Here is a 22,750-nt window from a genome sequence, read left to right as displayed (position 1 = left end):
TGTGTCTAGCCCTCATACCCTCCCTCACCTTACTCAAGAAACCACCAGGGACAGGACAAACCTAAGATGTCTCCAGAAACAAACTACCAGGCTATGGATCTGAATCTTATGTGGAAAAATCCTCTTAAACATACGAGGAAAGCCCCTTGCCATCCTGCTGGTTAACATCTCAGACCCCTCCAAATCTCTTATAAAACACCTGCTCTGTCTTGTCAGTGTGCAACTGTGTTTTCTGAAAACAATACTCACCCCAATTTATTTATTTTTTTAATCTGAGAAAACAGAATATAAACAAGTAAGCAGTATTTTGTTTTAAGAATCTTAAGAGTGTACAACCCTAGTCCCACAAAATCTATATTCTAGAAAGGTCCAAAGCTCTGTAAGAAGAAGAATCTCATTTGTGGTCATTTGCTAATTCTCTTTCCTTCTTTTTTAAACAAAATTAGCTAGCATCTGTTGTGCTTCCATAAATTTAACAGTCTAGTTAGATCAAAATAATGTTTTTGTGCATAGCTTATGTGCTTTGTCAAGCAGGGAATATTCGATTTTTATTGTGAGCTCCTTGGAAGGCAATGCAAAGCTAGCCATTCCTTTAGTGGCTGAGGGTCAACTTACTGTGATGGCTGGGGGCACACAAGATGGGGAAGTAAGGTTTCCATTTATGGTACATCCACAACTCATCTGTCTTCTCTAGGTGGAAGAGCAGGCCAGAAAGGCCTCAAACTCACGCAGCAGAGGAGGGTGATCTCAAATTCCTGATTCCCCAGCCTCCACCTCGAAAGTCTGGGATATCATGCATGCTATCGAACACCCTGCCTGGGCTTTTAGAAGTAAAAACCACTCCACATAACTGTGTGCTTTCCCAAACTACTCAAAGATTTGAAAGACATTACGTCTTAGACGTTAGAACTCTCTTAAATATCATTTGGACTGTTCTACTTGGTCAGTGTTTTGGTTCATTAAAAACCAAATAAACCAGTGGTAAGTTGAGGCTCACAGAGGAGCCTTCCTGTATATGACAATCCGTGCTCAAGCCCTGGATCACTTGGTTGAGTCATAAATGTTTTACGATAATTGTAGAATATTTGAGCCTAAGGCTCTTATTCAGTATAAATAGTTTGCCCATATTTTGCTTAGCTCTGAAAGCAGCAACCTCCTACGTAAGGATTGTTTCTTCATTTTGTACTTTTGTGACTGCATAGTATACTGTATTACTAACTCCGATATTGCCCTTATTTTAAAAACAAGACCCACATTTGACTCATGGTGATGTCTCTTTGGATTCAGGCTCATGTTGCCTCTGGCCATGCCTCTGTTACCACAGTGAATTCCCACTGCAGTTCTCTGGATTACAAAAGGGAGTCCCGACACCATTAATACTTTCCTGCTTCAAAAGAGACAAACACTTCTGTGAATTCCCCTTGATAGCCGTAAACACAGTCATTCACCCATTCCTCCTGTGAAGAACTGTCTCTAAAGTCCAGACACTAAATGCTAGGAAAATATGAGGGGATGGGACTACTGTCACTAGACTCGGAGAACCCACGTTAGTGAGGACAAGGCTTGTAAACCAAGTATTGTGGACACAAACAGAAATCATAGAAAATACTCTGGAGAACAGGAAGTAAGGGTGGTGCATGGGTATAAAAGAATTCAAGTCTAAATGTGAAAATCAGGTAAGTTAAGACACTAGGTGATGGAACCCTTCTGAGAACAGTATTGAAATGGGATAAATACAGTCTTGTGAGAACCAAATCTGGGCTAATGGAACATATAGAGTCAAGTCTAAGTTAGGGTTTTACTGCTGTGAACAGACACCATGACCAAGGCAACGCTTATAAGGACAACATTTAATTGGGGCTGGCTAACAAGTTCAGAGGTTCAGTCTATTATCATTCAAGGTGGGAACATGGCAGCATCCAGGCAGGAATGGTACAAAAGAGCTGAGAGTACTACATCTTCATCTGAAGACTGCTAGCAGAATACCAGCATCTAGGCAGCTAGGATGAGGGTCTTAAAGCCCACAGTGATATACCTACTCCAACAGAACCATATCTTACAATAGTGCCACTCCCTGGGTTGAGCATATACAAACCATCACAAGTCACTTCCACATTACCAAACAAAACAGGAGAGTGGGTTCTGAGACCCCAAGATTAGTTACGACAGAACTTGAGAGAGTGGGCAAGAGTTAGAAGGCCTGGCAGGGCATCTGCAAACCTCTAGAGAAAAGATCTTAAGAGACAACTCTAAGCCAGGCAATGGTGGCACTCACCTTAATGCCAGCTCTTGGGAGACAGAGGCAGGCACATCTCTGAGTTCCAGGCCAGCCTAGTCTACAGAGTGAGTTCCAGGACAGCCAGGGTTACACAGTGAAACCTTAGGTACCTAGGATAAAAGTTTAAGAACCATCAAATCAATGGGCCATTCTCTACCATACCACTTCCAATGAGACTGAGTTCACCTATAGAGCTGCCTGTTTTCCCAGCATTTTAAGAAAACATTTTCTTAAGCTCCAGGGAGGCACCAACAATTCTGTGACAGATTGTACTTGCTAATGTATAGACAAGAAGCATGGGGTTGTGAGACATGAACTCAATTTCCAGAGCTCCTGAAATGAAAATCTCTTCTTAAAATTTTACAAGAAGATGGTGGTCACAGGATACAAAATTTCAGTGAGATAGAATAAGCTCTCTAGATCTGTCGAATGGCATTATGGCCACAGCTAGTAACATCATTTCGTATTCTGGAAAATCACCAATCACAGATTTGTTATTAATATGCACAAAATTAAAAGTGTATGAGGAGAACATACACCAACTGGATTTAAACATTGACACACAATGCTTACACATTTCTAAATATGGTGACCTCAATAGAACTCAGTACAGGTATGCAAATTTGATCAATTAATTATAGATAAATTAATAAGTATGGTAGTTGAGTCCCAAAGACAATTGTACTACAAGCACCCCTTCCCAATTGCAAATTATAAACAGGATTTTTCTTTTCCAGCTAATGCCTCTTTTCAAAAGGACCTTCCACACCTCCCTAGTTGAAAATGCAGTTCTTGGCACCTGACTTCTCTGCTCATTGGAAATAGATTAAGAATACAGGCTCATAGGAACAAGTGTCCCATGTGAGTATTTTCTAAAGTCTCCTGTGACTTAAGGCTTACTTATAATACCTAAGTCCTGCTAGCCCACATGTCTAACCCCTATTTTAAGATTAGTACATATCCATTACAATCAATGCCCCCTGGCTAGCTCTTCTGGGTGAGACTTTGAATTGGCAGTCATTTGTGTAAACAAAGCAATAACCACAAAATATTCAACAAATTAATCATAGGGTTCAACAACTACATAATCCAGAGAGAATGCAAAGACAGTATTTTCATAATACATCTTTCTTCTTTTTGAGTGTCTATCTAGTATGCTATAACACCATCTGTTTCCTTTCTAAAAACAAGAATCAGAAATTTTGTGCCTGTTTTCCCTCTCATTAAATACTCTCTCCCTTGTCATAATTACTCCCATTTAAAATGTTTTTGAGAAAGAAGCACAAAATTAGGGGACTCCTCTGGGTTTTAGCTCGGTGGTAGGTGCTTGGCCAGCATGTTTAAGACCCAGGTAGATAGATAGATAGATAGATAGATAGATAGATAGATAGATAGATAGATAGATAGACAGACAGATAGTTTAAAGGTAGGACAGGCATATCCTTTACATGGTACCATTATTCCAAAAGTATTACAAAGCTACTTCTCAAAGGATAAGAAGAGGACCACACTGGTTCTAATTCTCAAAGCCATAGGCTTCTGAATGCCAGAGGTGGATTACTTCCCAGGCAAAGCTCTATTAACCCTTGTGAGGTTAACACATTATGAGTCAGGACATCTCAGAGTTTAACACAGCCGAGAACAGCCCTTTCAGAAGTCCCCTTGTGCCAGGCTTCAAAACAGGTCATCTGGCCAGTGAGATTGGATGCAGCTCACTGAATTCAGGAGTTCAATAAAAGCCTCCAAGGATCCAGAAACCTAGGCCTTTCCGCCAGTGATTCATCTCCATCAGCAGTCAGTGTTGTTTAAAGTCTGAGTGTCAATTGCTTCACTGACAGCAATTTTGATTGAAAACTATTGAAGGGTGAAGCCAGCTGGAGAACACTTTAGACAGTTTGCTACTTGTTCATGTCTCGCTTGAGGATACTTGGTTAATAATGAAAAATGAGACAGATTATAAAATATATAATTTCCAGCTATAAGAAAAGCACTCTCATGTTTAAACGAATTTCTAATGACTAAAGGAATTTTTAGACTACTGAGGCAGCTATAGACATGTCTCTTTTGTTTATTAATAATAGCTATTAGTATCTATAACTAAGTAAGAACGAGTAACTAACTCAAACAGTAGTTGAAAACAGCTAACTTTTATAAATATGTCTGGAAACTTGGCAAAATCTTTCTCCTGTAAGGTTGGCATTTTAATTACTTTTTAGCAGATGAGAAGCTGGACATGAAGGAGTGAAGGACGGTGGCTCATGGGCATGTCATCTCTGTCCTTCCCACCTGCTCTGTGGCCAGATCTAATTACACTAGGTTAACCTTGCTCTCTGGAGTTTTGGCTGCATATCTCTGCTCCATATGTCTGCTGTCCTGAAGGTTGGCAGTGACTTCCTCGGAAGAAGACAATAGCCTTCTCTTCTCCATTCTTTCTCTCTATACCCACCTATTCCTGCCCACTCCCACCTCTTACTGTCTCCTCTTACTCCTCCCAGTAACCCACAGCCCTTGCACCAAAAGAAACTTCTGAACACACCAGGCTTATTTCTGAAATTATGTCATAGAACAGGAATTAGAGGCCAGAAGCATGAATGAGGCTTGAAGTAAAACAAGGATGAATTATTTAGCTGGCCGCTGCTTCTGCCAACTGGTCCTAACTCCTCAGAATCTTCTGGGGGATCTTATGAAACCCATGGGAGACGAGTCTTTGGGCTGGAAATATGGCGTGCACACCAACTGGCAACCATTCCTTATTCTTCAGTGGTGGTGTACCCCCTCTAACTCCAGGTTGTACAGACCTGAATGCCAAGCAGCACGGAAAATGTGGGCAACATCTCGGTAGCAGGGGATGCTGGGTCAGGTCTGGAGAAGCTGCAAGGGACAGGCCAATTGTGGAGGCTGGTAGGTTTGTTTCAGAGAAAAAAGAGCAGAGTTTTAAAGATGGGGTCCTTGCATTGTTAGCCTGGGGTGCTTATCCACCCAATTGTTTCTCCCTTTATTCTTCCTTAAAACAGTTTCCACTTTAAACTTTCCTCAGTTTCCTCATTGGATTGGATATTTGTTCCCTGTTACAGTTATGTCTCCGTATCCTTTTAGCTGTTCTCTCCAGATGCTGTCTCTTAGCTCTCTAAACAATGACACACAAAGGATTCATGCTTCTTTCATGTACTGTGTGGATAGTATCTTCCTAAAGATTCATACTCTTTCTGGAATCTGGAGATTTCACAATATTTCAGGAATAAGTCTATTATAGATGCAAGTAGCTAAAATGAAGCCATGTTGGAATACAGTTGGCCTTTAATGGGATAAAACTGGTGTCCTTATAAGGAGAGAGAGAGAGAGAGAGAGAGAGAGAGAGAGAGAGAGAGAGAGAGAGAGTAAACCATTCTATAAAGACAAGAGCCAAGAAAAACCAGACATTAGCTGAAGCCATCAAAAGCTAGCAGAAGTATGGAATGGAGTCTCCCTCTTAAAACTTAGAAACAACTAACCCTGCCAACACCCACATCTCAGACTTTAGTCTCTACAACTCTGAGAGAATAAACTGTAGTTGTTTTAAAGTACCTAGTTAGAGTGCCTGAGCTAAGACAGCACTAGGAAGCTAATAGCCTTCCCATTTGGGCTTTCTTTCAAAGACCCACTAAGGTTTTATGGAGACCTATGTTTTCTCATGTTTCAACCAATTAAAGCGAATTTGCCCCGAGCTTCTTCCTCAGTGCAATAGCTGTCCTCTACTAGTTAACAGTATGTAAAAAGAATGAGTCTCTTTGCTAATGTGTTTATTAGCTAATGTGATACCTAGCGACACAGTAAATCTCCTCCAGATAGACTCCATGAGGACAGTGATTTGGTCCATCCTGCATGCTACTCTTGCCCAGCAGCAACTGTCCTTGCATGTTAGATGGGGGCTCAGCCAGCTGGAGATGACCTAGAAATCCAGATGCCACTTGTCTGCTTGTTCTCGCAAGTCAACAAGAGCGTCAGCAGTGAGGAAGAAACTCTCAGCAGACTGTAAGCCCTTCTCACAAACACCATTGCTTTTTCGTAGATACTACTTAGTAGTTCCCTGCCTTGGCTTCCTCCTTAGCTCCCCTTGAACCCCTTTCCACACATACCTAACCCTGAAGGTAAGAGGTCAGGAGTAAGACTGGATGGTGGGTCCTCTCAGGTATGTTGCTTAGCTGAAATGCTTTACATTGCATAAATATCATTGGAAGGAGGCTTCCCATGGTAGGCATTTTGCAGCTGATTCATTGTGTCACACAACGCCTTTCTTTCTGCTCCGTGTCTCCAAGCATGGCCCCAGGAGACAAACCTGTCTTGGCTGCCTCCTGATGTCTTACTTGTTGGTGATCTCCAGTTAAATAGTGAGCCCCCCACACTCCGGAAAATCAGTCCTCTCATCTGTAAACTGGCAGGAGAAATGTTTGCTTGAGGTTGTCTATCAGAATTAGAGTCTCTCCACATGGCAACATGCAGGGCTCAGGTGTGTATTAAGAGTGCATGGAGACCATTTCCATTATTTGCCTTTGGATTACTCTAAGTCTTTCTTTGCCTGGTCACCTTGGCTCCAAACTATCTCAGCTTCCTTCACCACTGGCTGTTTATTTATTAACTGAATTTATTTCTATCTTATCTTCTCAACTTCATCCCAAATTCAGATTCAAATTTTATTGTAAGATATCGCGTTATAAAATGTCATAGAATACTAATACCAACATTTGGTTGACTGACCAGCTGATGTCTCCTGAAGTGCTGTGCTAAGAGGATCTCTCTGCCAACCCTGACGATCATCCTCAGAATTAGGTCAGAGATACGGTAGTGATTCCAGTTTAGAAATCTAACAGTGAGCTGTGCATGTAAAGACTGTATGGAGTCTCTCTTTTGTCTGTTAAACCCTCTCCAATATGTCTCATTATTGCTACTCTACCAACCTATACTCAAGATACCCACAGTTATGTACTCAGTGGCTAATACTCATGAGTTGCCTGCTTTCTGATCCACTAGAGACTACTGGCATATGGCTGCTTAGATCTCTCTTAACATGCTTCATTACTGGGCTTGAGAGTCCTCCTGTGACACCAGACAACATGTGTGTGTGTGTGTGTGTGTGTGTGTGTGTAAACTCATGCAGTAAAATAGCAGTGTTTTATACTGCTCTGGTTTCTCTTCTATTGTTGGGGTAAGACATCCTGATTGACAGCAACTCACGGAAGGAAAGGGTTTATTTCACCTCATAGTTCCACATCATACTTCATTATTGAAGACAATCAGGGCAAGAATTCAAAGCTAGAACCTGAACGCAGGACTGCTTGCAGTTCCACACAGCATTAGAGTTGAGCCAGGAACCTACTCAAGGCTAAGAGAGTAGAGCAGAAACCACAGAGGAATGCCAGTTAGTAGCTCACTAAGAAGACCATGCTTCGTTAGCTCTCTATATAGCTAAAGACCACCTACCTAGGGTTGGCACCACCTACATACCTTCCTACCCTACATCAATAAACAACTAAGACCATCCCTCACAGACATGCCCACAAGCCAACCTGATAAAGACTACTTTTAAATGAAGAGTTTCTTTTCATGTGACTGTAGACTGTGACGAGTTGACAGTTAAAAGTTAACTAACACACACACACACACACACACACACACAGAGAGAGAGAGAGAGAGAGAGAGAGAGAGAGAGAGAGAGAGAGAGAGAGAGAGAGAGAACTAGAGAGTTAAAATTGATTTAAAAAAGAATAGTAATTATCATGAATTAGTATTGAGGTTAGGAGCTAATGTTAAGAGTTCAAAGGTTGTTCTGAAACCAGGAAAAAGGCTCTCATGAGAGACATGAGAAAGTATGGCTTATAACATGCAGAAAACTGAGGTCCCAGGGAAAAGGTTGAGGTATAATCCATGAGTATTTTGTTTTTCTACATATTTTGGTTCAGCTGGGTACATGTCTGTGTATTTTCATAGTGTTTCTTTCAGAACAAATCACACACAAGTAAACTTGAAGTCTGTGTTATGTTTAAATTGTTGCCTACTGTATTCATTTATACCTGATTTTGAAGACTCCATTTCTGAGCAAAATCAATTCACCAACACTATGGGTCAGAAAACATTTGTGGCAATATATTCAAGCCATAACACAATGTATTTCTCATATGTTTCAAAGATCTCCCTAATATTTCTTATCCTTTAGTAACAACTCACAGTATAGAAAATTTCCTATATCACATCTTCGCATGCCCACCGACCTCACCATGCAAAGCGTGTATGCACACTAGAGATGGAAAAGTTTCAGGGAACTGAATGGGATGCTGCTGCTTGCTTTCACTATTCGACTTAATTTCACACAGAGGCCAGTCATGGTGCTGGAGGGATGGCTTTGTGGTTAACAGTGCTTGCTGCTTTTCCCGAGGACCCAAGTTCAATTCCCAGCATCACATTTGGTGAGTCAGCTCTAGGCGATCTAGCATTCTCTTCTAGCCTTTGACACACACACATGCACGTGACACACATACAAACAGGCACATATACACAAACAAAAATAAAAAGTGAATCCTAATAAAAATAAGAGATGATTTAGTAACTGATGTGTAGAGTAAGGACAGAAGTTCTTGATAAGCTTGATGAATGGCAGCACTTTCTTTCAGAAAATTAACAATAGGTTCAATCTCCCATGGTACAGCTGAGCAGACAGGGCATAAAACTGGATTCTTTGAGATTATCAATGTGTTTATTTCTGAAAAATTGTATCTAAGTTCACTTATTTGTAAGGAAAAAACTGCATTTTCTTTGTTTTGGTGTGATTTGATTTACTCTGTGTGTGCTTGCAGGAAAGCCCAGTGTCTGGCACACTGGAGACCAGCATCTGCTATTGAGTGGTGTTGAGTTGCTGTGTTGTACTGAGACTTGTATACTACCAGTCCATGACTGTTGAGAGTACTAGTCCAGGCTTCGACTGATTTGCTATGTGATAAATTTTCATTTTTCAGAATGCTTTAGCATGTTAAGATGTTTTTATTTGTATTTACAACAAGTATTTGTCTGTTTCCTCTTCTCGTTTGTCATTTAACTTCACATTTCAGTCACTGCTTAACCTGAAAACTCGTCTTCTCCACTGCACAATCATTGCGATGGACTCCATCAGGTTGAGAGTACTTACAATTGCCTTAGAATGCACCAGGAATACACCATGGAATTAGACAAGAAGCCAAGGCCTAATGATTCAGGCTAGACGTCGACTTGCCTGTTATCATTTGTGAGATTCGTTTTTGTCATTGCTTTGACAGAAATCGAATCAAGAAAGATTAATTTGGTTTGTCCTATGGCTGGCACAATCCATCAGCAGAGACAGCATGGAAGGAGGAGCACGCAGCTACAACTCCCTACATAAGGAAAAGAGGGAGATGATCGCTAGTGGTCAGGGGGCTTTCATGAGAACTTTCACTCTTCTTATTCATGCGACGGACTGTATCATCCACGTTCAGGGTGGGCCTTCTATCCACAGTTAAGCATCTCTGGAAAGAAATTCCTAGGATTGTGTCTTCCAGGTAATTATGAGTCCAGTCAAGTTGACCATGAAGATTGACCATCACAACGTGTGTCATTGTCCTGTAGCTATAAATATGAAAGTGCTTTAGTATTTTGACTAACTGGGAGATCTTTGTGGTCTCTGGTGGTTTTGATTCTCATTCCTTGTTAAGGGTTGAACATAAAGTCTATCCTAAAAGGCGCCTGTGTTTAAGGCTGCTGCCAGATGGGAGGCTTTTGAGACATTGGCTCATGAGAGATCTAATTTCATCAAAGGACTGTAGGAAGAGACATCTAGAGGGGAAAGCAGTCACTGGAGGCATGTCTCTGAAGGATTACCTTATCCATGGACGCTTCCTTCCTGTCCACCAATCTGCCTCTATGTGATATGAGGTGAGCATCTTTCTTCCACAATAATGTTTCTGCCTCACTCCAGGCCTAAAACCAGTGGCACCAGAGGTCTATGAACTGAAACATTTGAAGCAGAGCGCCAAAAGAAATCATTTCTCCTTTTAAGTTCCTTTTTGTCAAAACTATTCTGTCACTTTGTTCCCAATACTTGAGTCAGAGAGGAGGTTGATCAGGAATTCTACATGGCAAGTTCAAGGACGACCTGGACTGCATGAGAAGACCATATCTCAGACAGTGAAACCCAAGTGAATATGTCTATGACAACAAAACTACCCTTATCCTCAAAGCCTAAAATACTTTCCACACCTGGATCTTTCAGAAATTCCTTTGTGTAAAAGTTGATATATCCATTTAGTGCAGCTTGCTCTCTCCATTCCCTAAAAAGCTGTTTTTAAATTGCTGGTGTTTTGCAAAATTTTTGGTACCATAAAATTAAAAGAAAAAAATTAAATATCTCTGACATTTCTATACTAAGTGGGGTTGAAATAATGAGATTATAAAATGTCTTTGTGATTGTTCCAGTGTTACAAGAATCACACTGGGAACAATTCTTGAAACTTAATAAACATAGTTTAGATAGACTTACTTCATTCTCTGATGATCAAAGCTTCTACTGAAGCCACCTGACAGGGAATCCATTCATCATCCCCCCTTTTTTTTTTCTTGTCTGCCTGCTCATGGGAGCATTCTGAATCCCATGCCACCTTCCATGGATGCCACTGAACTGTCAGTCTCTGGCTTGATGTGTCTTCAGAGGACAGAGGTGACTATAGCCTTCCACTGGGTCTGTAGTCAATGCTTCCTGGAAATTGGCTGCTATTTGGAGAATAGAAGAAGTTCAGGGGGTTCCCTATCATTTGTACCCCTATGTGTACCATGCAAGTCATCATGGAAAGCCCCTCTCAGAGAAGGACTTTAGATTTTTAAAACAAGTCATTTTGCCTCAGCCCTGACAGAGTATGAACATTTCAGAGCTGAAAGGAATAAACTTCAGTGACCCAAGGAAAACCTACAGGGGTGGAGGTGCAGATATGTTAACCCAATGTAAACAGAGCACAAAAAGTGTCTTTTATTATAGAAATAAGATCGATAAGGGCAAGAAGAGTATGAGTTGAATACAAAAGTAGATTTTTTGTTTTGTTTTGTTTGTTTGTTTGTTTGTTTGTTTGTTTTTAAAGAAAACACTTGGCAAACTTCCCTTGGCCACCTAACAATTTATTTCTGGTCCTTCAAATTTATTGTTTCAACTCAAGTGGAGCTTTCCCATCAATAAGTCTAAAACTTACCAAATAATAGAATAAATTAATTTGAAAAATATCATCAGTGATTATTATTTCTATCATTGCCAAACCTGCATGTGGTCTCTGAGGGATGAAGCATTCAAAGTAAGGTAAGTTTTTTAAATGATTGTATTTATACTGTTGTAAGTAACAGAAATCCAAAATATAGTGTCAAAATCATTTATCCTGCTGTACTTAGGACCTGGGAACCCAAGAGTCGGTGTGGGATACAACAGGCCCTTAGGGGCCTCTCTTGACTCTTTCATGAACAGAGAGAGCAGGACTGTCTTAGTCAGGGTTTTACTGCTGTGAACAGACACTTGACCAAGGCAAGTCTTATGAAGGACATTTAATTGGGCTTAGCTTACAGGTTCAGAGGTTCAGTCCATTATCATCAAGATGGGGGCATGGTAGCATCCAGGCAGGCATGGTGCAGGCAGAACTGAGAGTTCTAAATCTTCATCTAGCACTAAAACTGTTAGTGGAAGACTGACTTCCAGGCAACTAGAATGACAACTGCATAACCCACTCCCACAGTGACAAACCTACTCCAACAGGGCCACACCTCCTAATCCTGCCCTTCCCTGGGCTGAGCATATACAAACCATCACAAGGACCCTGAGCTAGAACAATGGCTAGAATCCCAAAGTGGAAGAGTGAACTGTACTGAGATCTTTGTGCCCATGTTGTACTTCAGGCAACCAGGGTTGACAGAAAGAATACATATCTGGTTTAAAAAAAAAAGCCATCAAAATGCCTTCTTGATCATGTTAGAGAACAACTTCAGTGCTATTGGAAAACCAAGACTTTTTTAACTCTCCTAAAAGTGATACTTGAATTTTGTGAGGTTTTTTAAAAAAAAAAAAAAAAAGAAAGAAAGAAAGAAAAGAAAAGAAAAGAAAAGAAAAGAAAAGAAAAAATTAAAGAGTAAGTCCCACGACACATTCTGTAGGTACAAATGAGTTTAGTCAACATAGCTCTGCACCAAGAAAGGGTTGTGCATATTAAGTTCTCGAAGGACTGAAAATGGGAAGAAATCAGAAAACCATACCTCAGGGATTCAGATAATGGACAAAGGTGTGCATATCATCTCTGTTGTTGTTTGAATCGAAAATGCACCTACACCTATACATGTCCTCACAGACTCATATCTTAAACCCTTGTTTCCTAGTTGATGGCACTATTTTGGGAGGCTATCGGATGTAGGATGGGGAGCTCATATGGTGAAAGTAGGTCAGTAGGACATTTGGAGGTTAGATGGTTTGACTTAGCAAACTCAGACTGTCAAAGCTGGAGGAGGCCAGTGCCTTTCCCTGCAGAGTCATCTCATTGGCCCAACAATTTCACTTATAAAGAAAGCTTCAAAATCTTTAACTTGCTATCAACTTATTGCCTACTTGATCTTTAGCAAAAACAAAACAAAACAAAACAAAACAAAACAAAACAAAAAACAAATAAAAAATTCCACAAAACAAAAGGAAAAGGCAGGCATGGAAAAAATTGTTATAATTACTGATAACAACAGCACCTTTATTCCCTGTGCCAATGGCAGCACAGGTGCTGGAGTATGACACGAGAATAAACATACTCTCAAAGGGACATGCAAGACCATGGTGTGGCACATTACAGCAGGTGGATTCACTCTGCAGGGAGAGATATAAAGGCGAGCCCAGCAGTAGTGTCTGCCACACAAGTCCCTCCCTTTGTCATGTTGCCACAAGGTTTAGGACCAGTCCATAAATTATGTCCCAAAGAGGCCTTGAAACAACCACATTGGGTCCCAGGAGGGAAGGATTCTAACCTCAGCAAGCTGCTGGGATTCTGACTGGAGAAAGAGAAAGGGTATCCAAGGCTCGGGGAACAACAGGAACAGAGGAAACTACTCCAGAAGACAGTGAAGGCCTTGATAACCAGACAGGGACATCGTGCAGGCCATGGGCATGATGGAGGATGACTTGGGTTAGATATTTATATCTCATATCTTGTTACATCAGTGCTTTTTGTCCTGAAAGATGACAGTGCTTGCCATTCCTTCCTGTGAACGTAAGGGTAGTAGAAAAGAATGAGGCATAACTGGCTGCCACTCCCTTTCCTCTGGTTTCCATGACATGCTTGTCTCCTTTGATCCCAGGATGTGCTGCTGGTGGGACTGCCTCAGCCCCAGCATGAGATGCTTGGAGTCAGACGGCAGTTTATCCGTTTCCTACATTTGTCATTTCCAGCTCCTTTCACCTGTGTGGCATGGCTTCTAATTCCTCTGGGCTGTGCAGGAAAGACACCTTCTTGCTGCTCATTTCCAGAATACTGCAGGGTAAAGGTTTTGATCTTGTTGGGCTCACACAGGAACTACAAGCACACATTTGAAGGACTAATACGTTCATAATCTAACTAAGCACACACACGAATGTCATCACAGTACCACACACACTACATGGTCTCTGTCTTCCCCACTCTCAGGCCTTCAACACAGCTTCTGTGTTGAAGAATGACTGCACACAACACTAGTCATATCCTCTTGTGCAAACACAAGGCAAAGTTTTGTGTATTTTTAGTTAATTTGATTATATCATTTTATCTTTCTAGATCACTCTTGCCTTTATAGCCATGGAAGCTGCTTCACCAGTCAGGCATCTAACAATGCCCTTGATTCAGTGTGGAAAATTAACTGACATTATAAAAACAAGTTGTTTTGGCAAACAATACATTTAGAAAATTAATTGCAGTGTAGAGGCCCACACAGGAAGGATTTTGAGCCCAACCCATTGTTGTGATCTATCTCTTGAAAGTTCCCCAAACAGTATTTCCTTATGCACTAGCAGTCTCCCTTCATCTCCCCTTGACCTAAGTGTGAGACTGAGGGTGATGGATTGTAGAAGAAGCTCTTTAGGCACATGGATGGTCAGTGGTCAGTGTGCAGAGGACTGGTGTGCAGTCTTGGGTGGAAACAACTCCCTTCTAGTCCTTTGCTTCACATAGGTAAAAGAAGCAAGCCATCTCTGGCAGGAAGGCTGCAATGCCCAGATGATATTTTCAAATAAGATTTCTTGCACAGACCTGAGATTTGCAGTAGTATATTACTTTTTTTTTAATTGCTGTGATAACATACATGACATAAAACAAAACAAAACAAAACAGACTTATGGTCTGAGGAAACGCAGTCTGCCCTGGTAGGGAAGAGATGGAGTATAAATATCTGGTCCTGTTGTAAATGTGGTCAGGAAGCAGAGAAAAACTAACGCAGGCACTCAGCTTGCTTTGTAACTATCTTTTCCTTATTACTCACTCTCTAACTTCAACCTCTATGGCAGTCTTACCCAAATTCAGGATGGGTCTTCGTTCTTCATTCAAATCCCTCTGGAAACACCCTCATTGACATACCTACAGTTATATCTCTTGGGTGATTCTAGGCCTAGTCAGATTGGCAATGAATACAGATGATAATAAATGGGTTGCTATGGTAACATATAACAAAGGCTACATAAGTAAAACCAGTGAACACATCTAGGTAAGAGACCCAACCTAAATACTTCCCTGACTGCCCAACTGCCTGCCTGCCTGGTTGTGTCTGTCAGTCTCTGTGGACGTCAAAGGCAAAAATCAGTGTAAATTGACCAGTGACCCTACCTGGCTTTAAGAGGTAACTAAGACATGCTAAACACTCGTGTGTCAGACAATGACCTGAGCTCTCCATGTGGACTCATTGACTGTATCCTCACAGATCTAGGAAAGATTATTGGTATGTCCATGTTAAAGAAAGGAAGGGAGGGAGGGAGGAAGGAAGGAAGGAAGGAAGGAAGGAAGGAAGGAAGGAAGGAAGGAAGGAAGGAAGGAAGGAAGGCAGACAGGCAGGCAGGCATGAAGAGGCAGGTCAGGTGTCAACCATGAAAGACAGCGCTGGGAGCAGGAGGGAATCTGAAGAGGGTTTCTCTGATCATCAATGCCCAACAAATGTGTTAGAGAACAGAAACAGATGCAGACCCTAGATGAGAAGACTTCCTGGATGTTGGAGTGTAGCTAATAGGTGGTGGTGGTGGTCTGAGAGATTCGAAGTCTAACTTAGTAAGACTCCAGAACTACATAGGTAGGCAAACACATGGTAGGTATGGTATAGCTCAAGTTCCAGCTTCAGGGACAAGGTCAGGTTCAGAGAATGGAGACAAAGCCTAAAGGGACTTCAGTGTTAACTCACATCTAGGATATCTATGTAGCTTCTAGGAGAAGAATTTGAAAACTCAGACCAAAATAATTCAAGACATCAGATGAAGGCTGTTCTAAGGGAAACCAGCAATCCAAAGGGAACAAGAGGCCAAGAGTCGGGGAGCAGCCAAGCTGACATATCAAGCCTGCCTCCAACTTGATCCTTGGCCCTGGGAGATCAGCAATGCTGTTTCCAGCTTTCTGGGCCCAGCTAGGTTCAGGTAACCCTGCTGTGGGCCAGGACAGGAAGACTCAGCTGGTTACAGCTGGCAGGAAACTTAAAACCCAGAAACTCCCCAGCCTATCTACCTGTCAACTCTTGACAGAACTGAAATATAGAGCACCAACATTTCAAATAATTCAGGACTTATTCTTTCTTTTTCTAGCCAGAGGAAAATAATTTTTAAGCTAAAATATAAGTCTTAAGCTGGGCATTGTGGCTTGCAACTATAATTCCAATAGGCAAAAGGCTGAGACCAAAGGTTAGTTCATTGGGTCATTTCTGGTTGCATAGAGAGGTGGGGATTGATTTGGTTTCATGAAGCCCTTTCCAAGCATCCCTCCTCAGACTCATTGAAAAGAAATGCTCAAGAAATCTTAATGCCTTTTGTTTAATATAAAAATAACAATAATTTGTCATGAACCCAAATTTATTATATAAGAAATATACAATTACCACAAGTCACGTATGTGAGGAATAGTTGCTATGTGTGCCTTTTGCAACGCTGTAGATATAACCAGGGCTTTGTGCATACTAGCCGACATCGTTCACTTGGCTAGATCCGTCTCCCAAAGAATGTTTATAATCCCACAGAAATGCTCACAGCATAACATAGTAACAAAAACCTGAATAACATGCCAGAATTTTGTCTGAATTTGTAGATGGAAATTATATTTTTATACAATGGATAAATCAAACTAAACTATAGCTTATTTAATGTGGTAAACTAATTTGTCTCTACTTATACAATATTACTCTGCTGTTAAACTATAAATGATCAAGATTTAGGAAATTTGCGATTTTCATAGTAGTTGCACAAAATGTATTTTTAAAAAAACTCTTACTATGCCTAGAATTCTTGAAAATACCTGAATTGTGGTAACTTTTACAATGTTTTTTTCCATTCCTGTGCTAACAAGTCTTTATTTAACTTGACACAGCTAGAAAAAAAAATGCTTTCATAAGTTTGGCCTGTAGGCAAGCCTATAGGGCCCTTTCTAATTAGGGATAGATGTGGGAGGATCCTGCACATGGTTGGTGAGGCCTCCTCTGGGCTTCGGATCCTGGATTCTATAAGAAAGAAGGTCAAGCAAGCCATGAGGAGCAAGGCAGTGAGCTGTACACCTCCATGGCCTCTGCATCAGCTCTGCCTCCATGCTCCTGCCCTGCTTGAGCTCCTGCTCTTTCCTTGATGATGAAGAGGGCTATGAAACGGTAGCACACAAATCCTTTCTTCTCAAGTGGTTGTTGGATGTGGTGCTTCTTCAGAGCAATGGTGAGCCTCACTGTCACTCACAGCAATGGTGAGCCTCACTGTCACTCACAGCAATGGTGAGCCTCACTGTCCCTCACAGCAATGGTGAGTCTCACTGTCACTCACAGCAATGGTGAGCCTCACTGTCCCTCACAGCAATGGTGAGCCTCACTGTCACTCACAGCAATGGTGAGCCTTACTGACAGGCCTTTTAGCACCTTGGTTCATTCTTTTTTCCTTTTAGAATTAAGTAAAAATTGAAAAATTTAAATCACCGTAGAGAAACACAAATTTTTCATGTAGATTTTTTTCATAGCAGGTAATACATATCAACTTTTACTTTGGATAAACATGAACAAATGTACTTAAAGTTTTGTTGGGTTTTTATCTGATGTAAATACCTGGGGAAAAAGGCCTGAGTTCTGAATGGGCCTTTTCCCCTGAATATAGGTAAAATTAAATAATCAAGATTTCCTTGGAGTCGTGAAATGAGGAACTGCCCCCATGGTATCTTTTTAATTTCTATGTTAAGTTATTCGTCCACCCCCTCCCTACATGACACTGAATTGTGTTCACTACAGGCACTAAAAGTCGCATCACCAGTGTTCAAGCACTGGGATATGGGTTTTGGTGACATGTGAAGAGTAGGCAAGAGTCATGTAACATAAATAGAAGGGGTCACAAGTGCACAGTGCAGGTGGGCATCTGTATTAGTTGCTTTTGTCTTTGCTGAGACAAAATACCTAATAAAAATGAGTTAAGAAGGGGTTTGGTTTTGGCTCATGGTTTGAGGGTAGCAGGAGCCTGAGGTAGGCGAACCCATTGCATCAGTGGTCAAGAAAACATGAAGGATGCTTGCTCCCTCCTTTTATCCACATTCAACATCGGGCCATAGAGTGATGCTGTCCACATCTCTTAGGATGGATTCCCTCCTCAGTTATCCTATCTAGAATCTCCCACCAAGACATACTCAGAAGTCTATGTGATTCTAAATCCCATCAAAATGACAATAGAAAGCGTCATGGTACCTGATCTTCTGTCACTCACTGACGAGGAAGAGCTTGGTTAATGAGGGCACAGATGGACTCCAGACAAGGGAGCACACGCACCATAAAGACAAGGCTACCACAGAAGAGGACAGGAGGGGCTGGGTCAGTTGTCATGCAAGGAAATTAGAGTCAGGGGTACTTGTGGCTCCATACCATGACCCCATCGTCTTATTCCATGCTTGGTAGAGTAAATCTTGAGACTTCTCTGTTTCTTCCCTTCTGCATTCTCTGGTCACTCTGCCTGGTGAGATACAAAAGCAAACTCAAACAGCGTCAGACAGCTGGGGACTCATAGTCCTGGTTATCACCTACAGTTTGAAGTAGGATAGGGTACTGAGAAGATGCCCAGGAGTTTAAAGGAATCCATAAGATAACAAATTAGACTTTTCAAGATTATCTAGGCTGCAGCCCATTGTGTGTTTGAGGATGGTAATTGGTGCTGCCAACACAAAATCACAAACTTACTGAATTCGTTATGAGACTTCCTTTTTACACTTTTTAACTTGATTGCCCAGTTCCCCTGCTTGAACTTTGTAGAATTCAATGACAAAGTCATTGTGTCTCAATGTTAATAAAGCCGGGTGACCAGGTGATAAGTACCCTGCATCAAATCAGCCAAAGCTTGCACATCTACAGCATTTGTGTATCCCTACATTCCCTCTGTGTATGCACACATGTATGTGTGCATGTACATGCATATGTATGTACACACATCCATATGTGTGCATGTGTGCCCATACATGTGATTGCACATGTGTGCATATATGTATATGTATGCATGTAAGTATATGTAGTTTGTATGTGTTCATATGTGTATGTGAATGTGTATATGTGAATATATATGTACACATAAATATGTATATGTATTATACATATGTGTGAATGTATGTATGTGTGCATATATGTGTATGTGAATGTGTTTATATGTGTGCATGTGAATTTGTGCATATGTATGTGAATGTATATGTTTATACATATGGTTGTGTATGCGTGCATATGAATGTGTCTGAATCTGTATGTATCTGTGTGCCTGTGTATAAGTATGTGGGTTTCAGTGATACTTAGTAGAACAGTTCTTGTTCTAATTCTCAAAAGTGAGCAAGGAATTGGACCTCAGAACAGTGAAATTTTGTGAATGTTCTCCATATCCCAACATAGAGAAGAGCCGCAAAAAGTGCCTCCCATATGGTGCATCTGCAGGCTACCTGTACTCACATGCATCTGTGGGACTTTCAGAGCTCAGGACCAGCTTGTCTGCCTCCTGAGGACTCTATGTCTTGTGCTTGTGCCTCTCTGCTCCTTCTCACCATGGGTCATGGGATTGCTGCAGTGTGCTCTGTAGTGTTTGCTTCCCTGGATTGCTAAATGTGCCCTGGCTTCTCAACCTACTTTTGGAGAAGGACTTTGCCGGGGAAGTGATCTCACAATCACTCCATTCTGTCAGGCACAAGGCTGCGTACAGACAGGGCTTTCCCTTCATTATCTTGCTCACCACAGAGACATAAAAGTTTTTTGTTTTTTTTTTTTAAGTTTTGCTTGAAGCTATTTTCTTTCTTCTCAGCATATTCATTTCCTGCCCATTGGTACACCTTTTCCTCTAAAGATCTCCCACCCCTGCCTGTTGCAGGATTCCTACAGGGCTCCCTTGAAGAACTTGTGTAACTACAAGTAAGTTCACAGGGAAAATGTGACTATCAGACGAGGACTCTCAGAGGCACTTAGGGCAGCTGCCATTCCTCAGAGAGTGGCCTTGCAGGTTCTTTTGTGTCTTCTGAAACGTTTCTTCTGGTCTTTCTTCAATGTGTTGCGTTGTTCAAACTGTAGGCAATGTTGCATTTTACACTCTTCCCATTGCTGAGGCGAATGCCCTGAATGCTGTGTACAAGATGAGCCATGGTAACTTTACAACTTACCACAAGCACCATACAGCTTTGTTAATTATGCTATGTACTTGTGCCTTTGATTTTCAGGGTATGTCATAAATAAGAACTTGGTTGTCTTCCTTGCAGATAGTAAATCAACATGCTAGGACCAGAGTTGTTTGTCTTCCTTCCTTCCTTCCTTCCTTCCTTCCTTCCTTCCTTCCTTCCTTCCTTCCTTCCTTCCTTCCTCCATCCCTCCCTTCCTTCCTTCCTTCCTTTCTTCCTTTTTTCTTTTACAACTGAGAAAACCAGAAAGAGACTGGTATTGGGTTACAAAGAGACCTTGTGTGTCAGAGAAATATAATCTTTGATCATTACTAGATAAAGTATGCATCACTGCAGATTACAAATGTGAATAACCTGAATTAGTCTTACTTTTGAGTCACTGAAACAGCACTTCCTGACCACTCCGGGAGTTTCCTTGGATGCTGTCCATTGCAATGCAAACATGCCCGACACCAATTAAGCCCTTGAGAAGAAATTCACTTAGGAGGAAATTTTATGGCCCCAGGAATTTTTCATTTCTTCTGTGATAGGTCAATGGGTATGAGAAAAAAATGTAAGTAGGGGTATTCCATAATAGTCAGGATGATTGAAAAGAGACAGGTTAAGGACTTAGACGATTCTAACCCTGAAGTGGTGTAGTGTGCTTTTCTGTTCCTAGGAAGACTTCTGCTTTCTAAGTTTATGTCTTCTAGCTCCAATGGAAATGACTGCAGGAAATTAGGAGAGAAATAAAGAGCAGAAGATTGGGAAGCTCACAGGAAACCCTGCCTCCTTTCCATCAGTTCCCACTTACACACTCCTTAGGGGCTTAGTCACTGGGTCCCAGCACTTGCGTCGTTTGTTTGCATGGGACTGTGGGCATTCCCTGCAGGAATTTCTTTCGTGTCATTGAGAATAGCGTGAGACATTTCCAAAACTCAAGCAAAGGATGATGACTAATACAGAACTCCTCAATAGGGAATTTTACAAGGGTTCCGGCAGAGGCAGAAAATAATGAGCCTTACGGTCTGGGCAATTGATCACAGATTCATACAAAATAAACAGATGGAGTAGGAAAACTCATTTCTCAAAGAGTCTTGGTAGCAATAATGTCAAGGTCCCCATGCTGTGTCAACAAATTCCCAGACTAGCCATTTTTAACTCAGAAAAGATGCCAAAGCATGACAGAAACCCATATGCCTGGCAAAATAAATCTCAAATTAACATCTTTTCAATCAAGTTTATTTATTTATGTATTATTTACTTTATGTGTGTCGATGTTCTGTCTGCATGTATGCATGTGAGCCGTCTGTGCACCCTAGTGCCCTTGGAGGCCAGAAGAGGGCATTGAAACCCCAGGAACTAGAGTTATCGACAATTGTGAGCCACTACTGTGTGGGTGCTGGGAATCAAAGCTGAGTCCTCTAGAAGAACATGCAGTGCCCCTAGTCACCAGGGCATCTGTGCTGTCCCTGCAAGGAAAACTTAAAGCTCTGAAAACACATGTGTGCATCTGTACAGAAACCTCCGTCAAAGGAGGCAAAGCATATGGCCCTACGTGCTGGGGCCCTTAGGTTGACAAAGCTGCTTTATCTCTTTCTCTAAGTACTGTCTGAGCTTCATCTCCTTATTTTTAAGATAGGAAAATACTTTTTTTCTTTACCTAAGCTATTAGGAAATTCAAACGAGAAAACTAATTTGAACAAACTCTATAAATTATAAAGCATTATTCAAATGTAACTTGTACCCATCATTCATAAGTCTATATTAATTGCCCAGTCTATATTCCTTGATACTCTGGTTAATACTTATAAAATACATGCAAGCCTTGTTCGTATCTGGAGTTAAAATTAAGAAGCAGGAATCTAGGGACACAGCTATAGGTGCCACCTTATTTTCTTTTCCTTTCAAGATAACAGAGAAGGCAGGATCCCTAGCAGACTATTCACTCCCACTTACTCTACAAGAGATGTAACAATGATCTTATGGAATAATACATAGTTCTGTATAGCTGAGGTCATTAGGACTGTAGATGCTGGAGCCAGACCATCAATCTGGGTTCAGATTCCGGATAGATCCTCACTGGCTGCTCATTCCTGGGAAGATTGCTCAGCATCTTTGTGTCCCATTTCCCTGCTGTGAGACAGAGGTGGTGGTTGCTTACACAGAGCATGCTCCTTACATGTTACTATTTATAGTTAGAAAAGCCTCAGTTTGATAAGATCTTTGTCCCTCCCCTACATCTCTTAAATAGAACATTATCTTTCTTTCCTAATCCTTGGTTCTTTTTCTATTTTTCATTATCTTTCCATCTTTCATCAGTTTTCAGTGTCCTCCTCCCACCCCTGGGCACTTCTCTGGGCCAGGCTGGGATATGATGGCATATTCTCTCTCTAGCCTTTTCCCACAGGTTATTATAAAGAAACCGTTGCTTCTATGTCCAACCCATTGAACCCCAACAAACTTGGTTGCTTTTGTATTTGAACTACTGGATTGACTACTAGGTTAGCCCCACTGTGTACCTCTGGGAATGACTTCAGCAATTAAAGGAACCAAGATGGTTCTTTTCTCACGGAGTTGCTAATTTGACCTCCTTCTCAGAACTGAGCGATAAAGGGATGTGGGTTTT

This window comes from Mus caroli, unplaced genomic scaffold (genome assembly GCF_978045245.1).
Source record: "Mus caroli unplaced genomic scaffold, Mus_caroli_1 scaffold_9, whole genome shotgun sequence".
Taxonomy (NCBI): domain Eukaryota; kingdom Metazoa; phylum Chordata; class Mammalia; order Rodentia; family Muridae; genus Mus; species Mus caroli.
The sequence above is the reverse complement of the archived record's forward strand: the minus strand, read 5'-3'. Positions refer to the sequence as shown.